At 40.8% G+C, this 14,343-nt stretch overlaps 1 pseudogene; it reads right to left on the bottom strand.

Moving 5' to 3' along the window:
• Positions 1–484: 484 nt before the first annotated feature.
• On the bottom strand, positions 485–602 carry LOC124614247 (annotated as a pseudogene).
• Positions 603–14,343: the final 13,741 nt, after the last annotated feature.

Below are 14,343 nucleotides of genomic sequence, written 5' to 3'. Positions count from 1 at the left end.
ATCTCACATCCACACTTTGCAAACCACTGTGGCAGAGATACTACCCATTTTATCAGTTGTTAGGGCTTCTTCCTGTTCAGTTGGGAAGAAGGATTACTTAAATATCTTTGTGGACAATCTAACTACTCACTTAAGCCTGGAGTGGGAGCATGGGGGACACCTGTCTCTCACGTATTCTACATAACGATTGTTTCTGATTTTTTAAAGTTGCAGCGTTCCCACGCTCGCTATCTTTCAAATGGGCGCATTGCTGAAGACCCGTTTACAGTTAACGTCAGTTGAACAACTAAGCTGATAGCACACTCTGTCTTCAGGCCACGAGTGGCCTACCGGGACCATCCGACCGCCGTGTCATTCTCGGTGGACGATGCGGATAGGAGGGACGTGGGGTCAGCACACCGCTCTCCCGTCTTGACCGAAGCCGCTACTATTGGGTCGATTAGCTCCTCAATTGGCATCACGAGGCTGACTGCACCCCGAAAAATGGCAACAGCGCATGGTGGCCTAGGTGGTCACCCATCCAAGTGCCGACCACGCCCGACAGCGCTTAACTTCGGTTATCTCACGGGAACCGGTGTATCCACTGCGGCAAGGCTGTTGCCTGAACTAACAGCAGGGCGTTTAAGTGAGTTGGGGTACAACTGTCCACCATGTGTCTTTTAAAGTGCTTTCTTTTTTAAACTTATTTCATACAAAATTCATTGAATTTTTTATTAATAAGCTATATAATAACTAGGTTAACTGAAGCGATTGATTACGCAGTCATTAACATGCACTGTAATTTACCGAAATTGATTTTCGTTAACATGTTTTATTTTAGAAATACCAGATCCGAAGAAAAAAAGGATGGAAAGTCTTCCAACACTGACGTGGAGATGAGGTGGTTCGAAGAAGATGTACAGAATCATGAAAAAGAGATCTGATTCTGAAGAATATGATTCATATTAAGATGACCAACTAATGGAAAACGATCATGATACTACACTGAATCGTCGGCAGACGACTGGTAATAATGATAGTGAGTGTAGTGGTTCCTGTTAACTTGAGAAGGACACTAAAACAAGGTTTTCTAAGTCTTTTGCTAAAAGAAACGTAAGAACAAGGTCAGAGAATATAATAACTCATACATGTGGCCCAAAAATGCAAGCAATGGCAATAGTCTTTGAAGATAAGTTATCTGATCTTTTCTTAGACAGCAGTGTTCACAAAATTACTGTTAACTCCACAGATATTGATGTAAGAAATTCGAAAAGCAAATTTCAGAGATATAGAGACGTTAGAATCACGGATGAGAATGAAATTAGAGTACTTTTCAGTATACTTTACCCAAGAAGTTCTAGAAAAAACACAAGCATACTCTGAGATAACTCGAGAGGAAATGGCTTAAAATTCTGTTATTTAAGTATTGGTGAAACCAGATTTAAATGTCTTGTGAGATGTTTAAGTTTTTGTCACGTAAGAGTTAGAAGCTTTCCAAAATAAATTGATAGATCAGCCTAATTAGAATAATTATTGAGATTATTGTCCATAATTTTTCAAACCACTTTGCTCCAAGTGAATGTTTGACTCACAACGAACAGTTACATTATTTTCGAGTAAAATACCAATTTAGACAGTATCTTTCTCAAAAGCCTGCCAGGTACAACATTAAGACATTTGCTTTGGCAGATGCTAACACAGCCTAACTTAGAAACTTATATTGGCACTCAGCCAGAGGGTTCTTTGTAGCAAAGTAAGTCTTACAGAGGTAGTAAAGAGATTGGTGGAACCTGCCAGCGGGACTCACCGTAACAACTGGTTCAGCAGTATACCACTGGCAAAGAAGCTACTAGAAGGCTGGGAACTGACATAAATACGCTGGAACGCTTAGAAAAAATAAGAAGGCAATCCACAAGGAGTTTTTATCTAATGAGTAAGGACCTCACTAATCTTATTTGGCTTCCAAGAGAATTTTACGCTAGTATCATACTGCCCTAAAGTTAATTAAGCTGTTTTCTTGATATCTGCGTTACATTGTGACGATAGTATTGATAAAGATACAAGAGATTTACTGAAACAACCAGAAACTGTAACTTTTTACAATATGAGAAAGATTGCAGTTGATTTAGTTGATCAACTAATTAAAAAAAGTGATGAGTCGCGAAACACTCTCAGGTGGCCTATGATTGTTTTCTACAATTTACTTAATGTCTCTGCCACGAACGCATTATGCGAATACCGATAAAATTTTGTAACATCTGAAACAGTGAAAATAACGGAATTTATGCAGAGGGAGGCCTGGGAAATGTTGAAGCATCATATTTACAGCAGATCTGATGCCCTCAAATTCCCACTGAATTACGGCGGGGCGCATGTGTTCTATTGGGCATTAGTTCAACAGTAACACCACAAGACAATCTCAGAGAAAGTTCCGAAGCACGATGATAGGGGTCTGAAAGGAGGAAAGACAAGTCAAATAGAAAATGGTGTCATATTTGTTTCATTTGTATACTATATGTGTTAACTGTCTCTGTCCGCCCCCCGGTAGCTGAGTGGTGCCGGCATGATAGCTCAGCGTGTTAGATCAGAGGGTTAGCTGTCCTCTGTAATAAAAAACTGAGTCAACGGCTCAACACCGAACTTGAACGGATGTCATGGGACATCCGCACCGAACAAATGCAACGAACAAAATCGAAAAAAATGAGAACAATTAAAAAACAGTGGTCGCGCGACAGAATGTCCTAAGGTCCCGGGTTCGATTTTCTCCGCTCAGGGACTGGGTGTTGTGTTGTCCTAACCATCATCATTTCATCCCCATAGACGCGCAATTCGCCAAAGTGGCGTGAAATTGGAAGACTTGCACCCGGCGAACGGTCTACCCGAAGGGAGGTCCTACTCACACGACATTTATTCATTTTAACTGTCTCTGAAATAAATTACTTAATATTTTTTAAAAAGTCTGTGTAGTATTTCATCTCCATACAAACAAAAAGATAGCAGAAGTAACTAAAGAACATTTGACAATCGTTTCAATGAGTAATTAAAAAGAAACAAATGGGGAACAGGAGTTCCTAACACGCCTAACCTACGGCAGGGGTAATGTTGGCTGCTGAAACTTCGTAGGCAGGCTTTCACGGCCTATTTGGCATTTATTTTCAATCCTCTGCCAGTTCAGTTTTTTTCAGCACCTCCTTGGCACTCTCCCATGGGTGAGACAAAACTGAAAATTAGTACTGGCTTTCTTTGTCTACGTTCAGTGCCCACTGTTTGGCCTATTTGGTACCAGTCTCTCACACACGAGCAATATTCTAGTATGAGTGTCATGAGTTTTTGTGAGCTGTCTCCTTGGTAGGCTGATTGCAGTTTCCTAATATTTTAAAAATGAGCAGAAGTCTACCATCTGCTTTATCGACGACTGAACCCCGTTCAGATTATTCCATTGCATACTCCCGCAAGCTATTATTCCCAGGGCGACCGATGACAGTTGTGATTCACTGGTATTTTAACAGCAGGAAACTACGTTTTCTCGTTTTCGAACGAACAGAATTTTATATTTTTGAACATTTAAAGCAAGTTCCCAATCTTTGCACCGTTTTGAAATTTTATCACGATCTGACTCAATTTGTGTGCAGCTTATTCGAGAGTGTAATTCTCTGTAGAAAACCATATAACCTGCGAAGAGTCTGTGGGCACTGTTAATATTGTCTGTAAGGCCATCAAAATACAATATGAACAGCAAATATCCGTATACACTTTTCTGTGTTACGTTTCAAGTTTCTTCTACATGTCGACGACAATCCATTAAAGATAGCGTGCTGCGTCCTCCCTACTAATAAATCCTTATTCCAATCAAAAATTTCACTTGGCGTCCCATACGATCGTATTTTCTATAATGAACATAGTGGTACCGAGTCAAATGCTCTTCGGAAGTAAGGAACATCTGCATCTACCTGTCTGCCTTAATCCCAGGCTTACAGGATGTCGTGAGAGAAAACTTCGAGCTTGGTTGCACGTGATCGATATTTTCGGAACTCTATACTACTTAGTGTGAAGAAGATTATTGAAGTCCTGACAAAAATGTCCTAATTTTTTTTTAATTCATAAGTACAGGATGGGATGAGTAAAGCAGGCCCAAAAAATATTTCGTACACCTTAACCGAACTTACACTGTCTGCACGGCGACGAAATTAAGTTGGGTAGCCTGTTTTTATCTTGCCCTCAATGTACATCTAAAAGCCAATTCTTAAGCCAAAGTAGCGCCAGATGAGTGGAATTAACTGTATAGTTCTATGTACATTATGAGATAGAACTCCCATACCTTATAGCATCAATCACACTAAATATTTGGCGTCAGTTTAAAATCTCTAACATATTTGTCCGTATTTAATGTGTACTGTGAACTGTCAATTGTAAGTGATTTATAATATGTGCAACAAGATGCAGCATCTCACACATCAGAAACTTTACATCGGAAAAAACGCCCATGATAACGATAATTACTTACCGGAAGGCGTCGTCTAAGAAAGAAGGCTCTGAGCACTAAGGGGCTTAACATCTATGGTCATCAGTCCCCTAGAACTCAGAACTACTTAAACCTAACTAACCTAAGGACATCACACAACGCCCAGTCATCACGAGGCAGAGAAAATTCCTGACCCCGCCGGGAATCGAACCCGGGGACCCGGGCGTGGGAAGAGAGAACGCTACCGCACGACCACGAGCTGCGGACTAACAAAGAAGGAAAGAAAAATCGCGACTGGCGCAGCTACTGTTATTTCATAACAAATAACACCAAATCTTGGGTATTTATTGGTTCTTAGTGTTTGTTACTAGATTTAGTATGAAAACACATGTTGTGAATGCTCCTTCTATCAATCGCCTGTCGGTGTGAATTGTATCTATTTTCATTTATACTTTACGTCACCAACAGACTTGGGAAAAACTTTACAGACTTCAACATTTTAATGTATATTTTTTTCCCCTGCTTGAGAAGCCGAAGATGTTTGTGTTTTAACTACTGTATCATGTATGTTCAAAATAAAAAGAAGTGTGTAATCACTCTTTTCCGCGGACAAAATGTCTTTTTTACCAATCTTTTCCACACACGAGTCCCCTGTGGTCGACTGTTGTCCCCGTCATAGTTGACTGCAAGCAGTTAATCTGCGAGTTAGTTTTCTGTAGACTTATCATGGTAGCAAATGGTAGCAAATGCTCAACTTTCGTAGCGTCTGTTTTATACACGGCTGCTCTGATATACCATTGTGGCCCTCACTCTCTAAAACAGTGTGGCTGATATATTTCGGGCGATATTAGTTTCAAACCAATAATGACGAATGGAAAGAAGAACCTTAATTACCTAGAACTGCTGTAAAATGGGGGACACTATTTCAAGTTAAGAATTTTCAAAAGAGTAAAGGGTACAGAATCAATGCAGTTGCACAGAGCCCTCAAAATTAAACTTTTTTGTCGAATGCTTTTTGTTCCTATTTTATTTGCACCTTGCACCAAGTCGATGACTTCATCATAAGTAACAATAACTTTTACTGATTTGTAGAATGAGCCACAACATGTCACGGTAGCTCAGTCGAATCGAGCGGGCACTGTGGTCGCTATGTACCGTAACCTGCTGATTTATTCGTGTCGAAGAAAAGACATTCTGATCGGAACATTTTCAAAGCGGTCTTTAATGTTTCCGTACATTAATGGCACAGTCTAATGAAGAGGATTTTGTAATGATACTAATATCAAAGACAGGAGTGTCACCAAATCACCAGTTTAATAACACACGACTGTGTAATATTAACACGAAGTATTTACAGAAGAATGAACCGACTAGTGAAATTCGACCTAGGGAAAGAATAGTCTGAATTCCGCAAAAATGAGCAATGTGCAGGGCACTACCACCGTTTCTTAACCGATATGTTGACTGGAAACAAATTGACTTTATTGCATTTCCGTGTTTAGAAAATTAAATAATATTGACTTTAATACTCTTTGAATAATTTGATCATGGATAAAATTAAGGGAGCCGTAAATGATCTACTATTTGTACAGGAGCCGGACTGCAATTATAATGAATGCATGAAAAGAAAATACTAATTGAGAATGGAACTATACAAAGCTATTGGAAGATAGTGTCTTGAAAAGAAGTTAAAGACAAATAAAACAAGGGCTACGACTGTAGTCGAAGTCAGTAAGATGAGTTAGAGAATTAAATTAGGGAATGAAACACTGAAAGAAGTGGACGAATTTTTCTGTTTGGGCAGCAGATGAAATAAAGAAGATACTGTAAGAAGAAATATTCACTGGCAATGGCAAGAAAGGCTTCACTGAACCATACTATCACAGAATATAATTTAAGTGCTAAAGAGTCTTTTATGATAGTATTTGTTTACTGTATAACCTTTCGCAGAAGTGAAACGAGACCGATAACCATTACAGAGAAGAAGAGAATAGAAACTTTTGAAATTTGTTGCTGCAGTACAGTGATGAAAATTGGTTGGAAAGATCGAGTAACTAACTAAGAATTACTACATAAAATTGAGGAGGAAAGAGCTTTATGTAACAATGTGACCAGAAGAAGTTTTGGGTTGACAGAACACATCCTGAGGAATCAAGGGGTAGTTAATTTGGTAGTGGAGGGATGTCTGTGGAGGGATGTGAAGGGTACAAATTGTAAAGGGAGACCAATGACAGCATACAGCAAGCGACTGTCAAACGGATGTAGGAGGCAATAGTCAGATATAAGCGGACAAGCTTCCACAATGTAAATTAGCATGAGAGTTGGACAAAATCAATCTTCGGAGTATTGACTATGGCCGCAATACGGTACTCGGATTTATGCGGAAGGTGTGAAGCCTGATCACACGGATCACATGTTTGCCGACAATTAGAAGCACAGACTCGTAATAGTGGCCATGTGCAACATACACGGAATCGTAAGAATCAACTCATAAGACGCGTTAGAGGCGCCATAACTATAGAGTTTCTTCCAGCAATAAACTGTCAGAAAAATTTTGAAATTATGGTCATTTACGCCCGTTTCGTATTCACTTTCACATTAGCAAAAATGATTTGCAGACTAAAATCGCCTCTTATAACTGCTTTATATATCAAGACCTATGGACCAACGAGGTCATTTTGAAATTTAATGCTCAGTTAACTGTCGCCAATGGTCACTCTCTTACGCCAGTAATGCAACTAAAACGGTTGGACCCCAAATAACTGATGTGGACTCGTCCATTATAAAATAATCCGTTGTTTTTCTATGGACAGTTAAAAAGTAAACAGTACCTTCAATTTCACCTATACGGACTCATAACTTTTTTTTTTTACAAGATGTTCTACTAGCAACAGGGCTGTTAATCTAACTTCAGCAAATACTATTTTCGATAATTTTTTCTTTGGTTGTCTGGCATACCTTAAGTTATACTTTGTTAGAGGAGAACCAGTGACTGACAACAGCGTTCGCTAGACTTAAGCCCTTTGATGATTTTCTTTGTGGAGCGTCAAAGACACAGCGACACTTCAGAGAATGTGAGTGTGACTACGATTACAGCAAGACGGCAAGTATGTTGAACATCTGTTACCATCAAACAGAGTACAAAATTTTTTTCTATTGATTTTTATAAGTGTTTAAAAGGTAAATAACATTTATTCAATACTGGAGGTGTTAAGAAAAGCCTTATTTCGATGGAAGCCAAGGAAGCGCACACCCGGCCGGAGTGGCCGCGCGGTTCTAGGCGCTACAGTCTGGAACCGCGCGACCGCTATGGTCGCAGGTTCGAATACTGCCTCGGGCATGGATGTATGTGAAGTCCTTAGGTTAGTCAGGTTTAAGTAGTTCTAAGTTCTAGGGGACTTATGACCTCAGCAGTTGAGTCCCATAGTGCTCAGAGCCATTTGAACCATTTGAAGCGCACACCTTATCCTACAAAATTTCTTTTTATTTCCTTAGGTGTTGTTAAAATCGTCATCGTCAGGAAAAGTTTTTTGAAGAAATCATCGAAATGATGTTAAAAAGTGCATGTGTGTATGTATGTGTGTGTGTGGGGAGGAAGAAAGAGAGAAAGAGAGAGAAAGAGAGAGAGAGAGAGAGAGAGAGAGAGAGAGAAGAAGCATGTATTCAGTTTTTAGACCAGATTTAGCTGGTACTAAGATTTGGACAACGTTCCCAATCGAAAACTTGGAGTTTATTCCCGTTTTGCAATGGTTTCCAGAAAGTTTCCCCTTGCTGATTTATGTAGTCGCTTTTCTGCTCACGTAATCTTAATACCGAGGGTGGAGGGATTGTGCGTTTCGTGCTTGTCTGCCCTTTAGTCTCATTCTGCGACCGTTTTTCATTTGTCTAAATGGCACAGTACTCTCTCCAAAGCCACACCCACGTCGGTCGCTCTTTCAGACACATTTGTTAGTCCGAACGTTTTACGTGCACAACGTGTTTTTAACTGTAAATGTTTTTTTATAGACAAACCTGTGTATAACATCCTGTATTTTATACAGTATAAATACAGCATGGCGTGAGATAACAACGCACTGTGGAACAAAGTTTTTGAAAATCAAAGGATGACAGTCGAAACTGGTTGTCAACAATAAAGACTAATTTTTACGATCACTCAACACACGCTTTCGCCCCCGTTGTGAGTAAGCGGGTAATGTTTGTATACTTTTCCTGTATGCATTATAAATCTTCAACACGGTGCCTCTTGAAAAACCAAACCATTCGGCTAGCTTGTTGGCGGGAGCATCCACCATACAGGCACCAATGACATGCCCACTTTCACTTAGCTCCGACATAATGCAGTCGCAACTACACCGAACACTGAGCAAGTCATACTTACAACGTATTCAAATACAACAGTGGAATCCGCAGGCTTCCCCAGCATCCGCATTTATGTTCAGGGGAGCATTTCTCGCGGTGTTTCCACACTTACGTCCAGCCTCAGTATGTAGCCTGCCCTAGCATTTAAATATCCACATTTTAGAACCTGATAACTTATATTTACTTTATTTATATCCGCTGGCAGTTCGTCATAGAATGCCGGCCGGAGTGCCCGAGCGGTTCTAGGCGCTTCAGTCCGGAACCGCACTGCTGCTACGCTCGCAGGTTCGAGTTCTGCCTCGGGCATGGATGTGTGTGATGCCCTTAGGTTAGTTAGGTTTAAGTAGTTCTAAGTTCTAGGGGACTGATGACCTCAGATGTTAAGTCCCATAGTGCTCAGAGCCGTTTGAACCATTTTTCGTCATAGAATTGTTTTATTTCTGTTTTCTTGCCTTCTTCAGGTGCATGTACACCTAAAACGACTAAACTTGAGTTCTTTCATAAATAATAGAGTATTCTAAAACTCTTCTTTTCAGTTTGTTGTATATTTGGATTCCCACACCACTACTTGTTTGTGTACTCGTACTTTGCGGTACTGCGCTGTGTGTCATTGTATAGTAATCGATATTTGTTGTGCCTGTTAATTTATTTTTTTTTCTGTTACAATAACTTCATTGAGAGGAAAAAAAAGTAATTAATGTAGAGTAATAAAATTTCGGGATTACATTTGTCTTCTTAACATATTTAAGTGATTCACATTGCAAGATCAAAGGTTAATGTAAGTCATTGCAAATGGGAAATCCTGGTACTTTAATAACTGGTGTAACCGCGAGAATGTTGAATGCAAGCATGCCGACGCGCGTGCATTGTGTTATACATGTGCCGGATGTCAGTTTGGGGAACGGAGTTCGACGCCTGTTGCACTTGGTGATCAATACAGGGACAGTTATGCTGTTCGTAGACGATGCTGGGATTCTCGTCCGATGATATCCCATCTGTGCTCAATCAGAGACAGATCTGGTGATGGAGAGGCCAAGGCAACGTGTCGACACTCTGCAGAGGTTCAAAAAATGGCTCTGAGCACTATGGGACTTAACTTCTGAGGTCATCAGTCCCCTAGAACTTAGAACTACTTAAACCTAACTAACCTAAGGACATCACACACATTCATGCCCGAGGCAGGATTCGAACCTGCGACCGTAGCGGTCGCGTGGTTCCAGACTGTAGCGCCTAGAACCGCTCGGCCACTCCAGCCGGCCTCTGCAGAGGATGTTGGGCTATAACAGCGGTATGTGGGCCGGCGTTATCCCGTTGGAAAGCAACCACTGGATTGCTGTTCATGAATGACAGAACAACACGTCGAATCACCTGACTGACGTACATATTTTCGCACATGGTGTGTGTGATATTCACGAGAGTGCTCCTGCTGTCATATGAAATGGAAGTCCAGACCATAACTTCAGGTACATGTCCAGTGTGTCTAGCAAGCAGACGGGTTGGGTTCAGAGCCCTCAACTGCCTTCCTTCTCATCAACACACGGCCATAACTGACACAGAAGCAGAACCAGTTTTCATTGGAAAATACAACAGACCTCCACCCGGCCTCCAGAGTGCTCTCTCTTGACACTATGGAAGTCGCAAATAGCGGTTATCTGGAGTCAGTGGAATGCGCGTTACAGGGCGCCTGGTTCGGAACTATCCTCGAAGTAACCGATTTGTAACAATTTGTTGTGTCCTGTGGTGCCAACTGCTTTTCAAATTGCTGCTGCAGATGCAGCATGATGTGCCAGAGCTATACGTCGAACACGACCGGTTTCCTTTTCGACAATGCTAAGTGGCGTTCCGGAGCCCGGTATTCCTACGACCGCACGTTCTCGTAACCACGACTATCAGCAATCATGTACAGTGGCTACAATACTGCCATATCTTTCTGCAGTGTCGCAGAAGAAAGATACAGCTTCTTGTACCCCTATTACACGCCCTCGCTTAAACCTACTGAGGTAGCACACTGGACTCGCATTCGAGAGGACGACGGTTCAATCCCGCGTCTGGCCATCCTGATTTAGGTTTTCCGTGATTTCCCTAAATCGCTCCAGGCAAATGCTGGGATGGTCCCTTTGAAAGGGCACGGCTGATTTCCTTCCCCGTCTTTTCCTAATCCGATGAGACTGACGACCTCGCAGTCTGGTATCTTCCCCCAAACAACCCAACCCAAACCAAACCCGTTGAGGTGTTGGTGATGGCGTCTTTGTCGCCTTAAATGCATTCTTGACCAACATTAGCTCACCACGTCCGATATCAAAGATGGCTAATATTCGATACCGTTACAGCTAGTATATGCCTCCTCATAGTGGCGCTATTAGCACTCTAGCGCCACTCTTATGCGACTGGCTTGAAATGTGAATAGAGAACATCTTTCGGGTATAGAAACACGCCTACCAAATTTCGCTTATGTCAAAACCCTTTCTTGGTGTTGCGAATTTTTTTCCGTCAAAGTATATCAGTATATCAATTTGTTCACTCTTTGATTTACAATCGAACTTCGTGATTCAGGTAAAGAAACAAACTGAATAAGTCATCGTGGAAAGCAATCGAAAATGTTCGAAGCTGTCGCAAAAAAAAAAAAAAAAAAAAAAAAAAAAAAAAAAAAAAAAAAAAATTAATACAATACGTCGTGATTTATGCAAATAATAAATTTATTTCAGACAGAAGGACAATAATGAAGCAGTCACGAGTTATGCTTAAATGTTTGCAATTTCAATCTCCCCTCTTCCCAACAATTAACGTTGCTAGGTGTGTGTTGCCCCCCTCCGCTCTCGATAAATGTACCTTGGTACCTAGTTTTATCATCTGTATGCGATGTTCGGTTGAGCTTGAGGTTTTCCAAAGGAATGCCAGAATACGGACACACACACACACACACACACACACACACACACACACACACACACACACACAAACACACAAACAAACAAACATTTTTATTTGTTTGTACATCAGAGTTTGTTTTAGCTTTCACGGCAATACTGCATGGGAGCTTATTTCAGTATGCGATGGAGTATAATAAGCGACAATACATTATTAAGTAACTTTAAAGAACAATGTACTAGTAATTCGTGCAATACATCAATACGTTTCCATCTTGTGGACTACATTCTCTTAATTATTTCTTTAAAGAAAGGTAAAATGAACTCGCTCTGTGGACTACCGTCCTATTAGATCCGAATGTAAATGAGATGTCTCTTCACGGGTCGTTGCCCACAGTATTCAAGGCCATAATGTGTAACGTGCAGGTACGAATCTGAGAGGAACACTTGATATTTGTAGGGTTTCGCTTAAAAATGAGTTTAATTTTTCATTTAAACAGTAACATTGGACAGCTTGTTGTTCTACTTACAGCTTGTTGGGTAATGAGTTTTCCAGAGATATGTATTTCTTGAACGGCGTATCCGTGTGTACTCTACGGTTAATAGTGTCATATGGAATAATCAGTTTGAGCGTCGTATATCTTTTGCAGTGTCACGACGGCATTGCACCATCTCAGAGTGTAGGTGAAGTGGAAAGTAATTACATTTATGACGTGGACGTGCATTCTACTCAGTGATGTTTTTGAGGCACAAGGTCAGAGGACATTTGTCAGAGAAGCTAAAGCGCAGTAGTCTAGCCCAGAAACGTAACAGGTAAGGCAGACAAACGCTTCCAAGCTGCCTTTATTGCTAGCTGAAGGAACACAGGAAAATACAAAATAAAGCGCATAAGCACCTATTACGGATTCAGGACACCTGAGCTATCCAAAACAGCTACCTTCTCTGACGAAAATTATGTACAATTATCCTAAAATGAGGATCTCCGAGGAGTATGGTGACTGTGTAAGGATGTTAAATAGTTTAGCGTCACTGAACGTTTCCATTCAGGGTCTAGCTCATTAAGAATTAGTTTTCTAAAAATAATCGAGGTCAACATTCATTACAATTGACAGCTTTATTGCTTCAAACTCCGGCGTTTGTGCAGCAGTTCAAATGGCTCTGAGCACTATGGGATTTAACATCTGAAGTCAGCAGTCCCTGTGCAGCTGTAAGAGTGATTATTTGCTGATGTGGATGGCATCAGATCGAATCCCTATACCGACGTCTCCTTTTTAATTTTCACAAGGATGGTTAAAAGTATTTACTAAAACTGAAGATTATTTCATGCAATAACTACATAGCAATGTAATAATATAGATACATATAGTACAATACACGATTATGGGTAACCATAATGCGTATAATTTCACATTATCATTCAAGCAGTCTCTTACAAGCAACTAAATGCGCTCAGACACATTTTCATGAATATAATCCAAACGCCTTCTTCAGTGACTGTTGCAGAAAAGAAATCTCCATGTATCTAAGTGTCTTTTACTCAGTACGAATGGTCCAGAAGGTTTGTGTGTTTTGAATTTTTGTTATGAGATATATCACCTATGACCATTTGGAACTACATGTATTTTAATATTAATTACAGTAGAGCGTCGATTATCCGAACGTTGGTCAACCGAACGACCGCTTAACGGAACTGTGTACTCGCTCGCACCTGTTACTCTCCCACCCTACAGTCCATCATCCCCCTCACTCCCAAACCAAGCAATAGATTGCCACGAATGTGATGAAGAAGACGATCATGAATGGATGGATATCGATTATGCAGATCCAGGACACCAAATCATGCAGGACAGCGAGATTGTAAACGTCGTCACTGATAAAGATGACGCCGCCAGCATCTCATCAATCAGTGCTCCAGAAAGTGAAGATGAAATTATACCAACAGCTTCTGAGGCGTTCACTTGTTTAGTACTGCCTTGCGATGGTTTGAAGCCCAAGATGAAAGTGACCAGTTTCAGATATCTGTAATGAAAAAAGTACGTGACGTAGCTGCTCGTAAGCGTGTAGGCTTGCTTAGACAGACCAACAAAAGGATTTTTTTAAACATTAATTTTGTATACTGTGTGTATTGTTCATGTAATATGTGTATATTTTTGTTTAATAAACTGTGCCACATACTATACAGGGTGTTACAATAAGGTACGGCCAAACTTTCAGGAAACATTCCTCACACTCAAATAAAGAAAAGATGTTATGTGTACATGTTTGCGGAAACGCTTAATTTCCATGTTAGAGCTCATTTTAGTTTCTTCAGTATGTACTGTACTTCCTCAATTCACCGCCAGTTGGCCCAATTGAAGGAAGGTAATGTTGAATTCGGTGCTTGTGTTGACATGCGACTCATTGCTCTACAGTTCTAGCATCAAGCACATCAGTACGTAGCATCAACAGGTTAGTGTTCGTCAAGAACGTGGTTTTGCAGTCAGTGCAATGTTTACAAATGCGGAGTTCGCAGATGCCCATTTGATGTATGGATTAGCACGGGACAATAGCCGTGGCGCGGTACATTTGTATCGAGACAGATTTCCAGAACGAAGGTGTCCAGACAGGAAGACGTTCGAAGCAACTGATCGGCGTCTTAGGGGGCATGGAACGTTCCAGCCTATGACTCGCGACTGG

This window comes from Schistocerca americana, chromosome 4 (assembly GCF_021461395.2).
Source record: "Schistocerca americana isolate TAMUIC-IGC-003095 chromosome 4, iqSchAmer2.1, whole genome shotgun sequence".
Classification (NCBI taxonomy): Eukaryota; Metazoa; Arthropoda; class Insecta; order Orthoptera; family Acrididae; genus Schistocerca; species Schistocerca americana.
The sequence above is the reverse complement of the archived record's forward strand: the minus strand, read 5'-3'. Positions and strand labels throughout refer to the sequence as shown.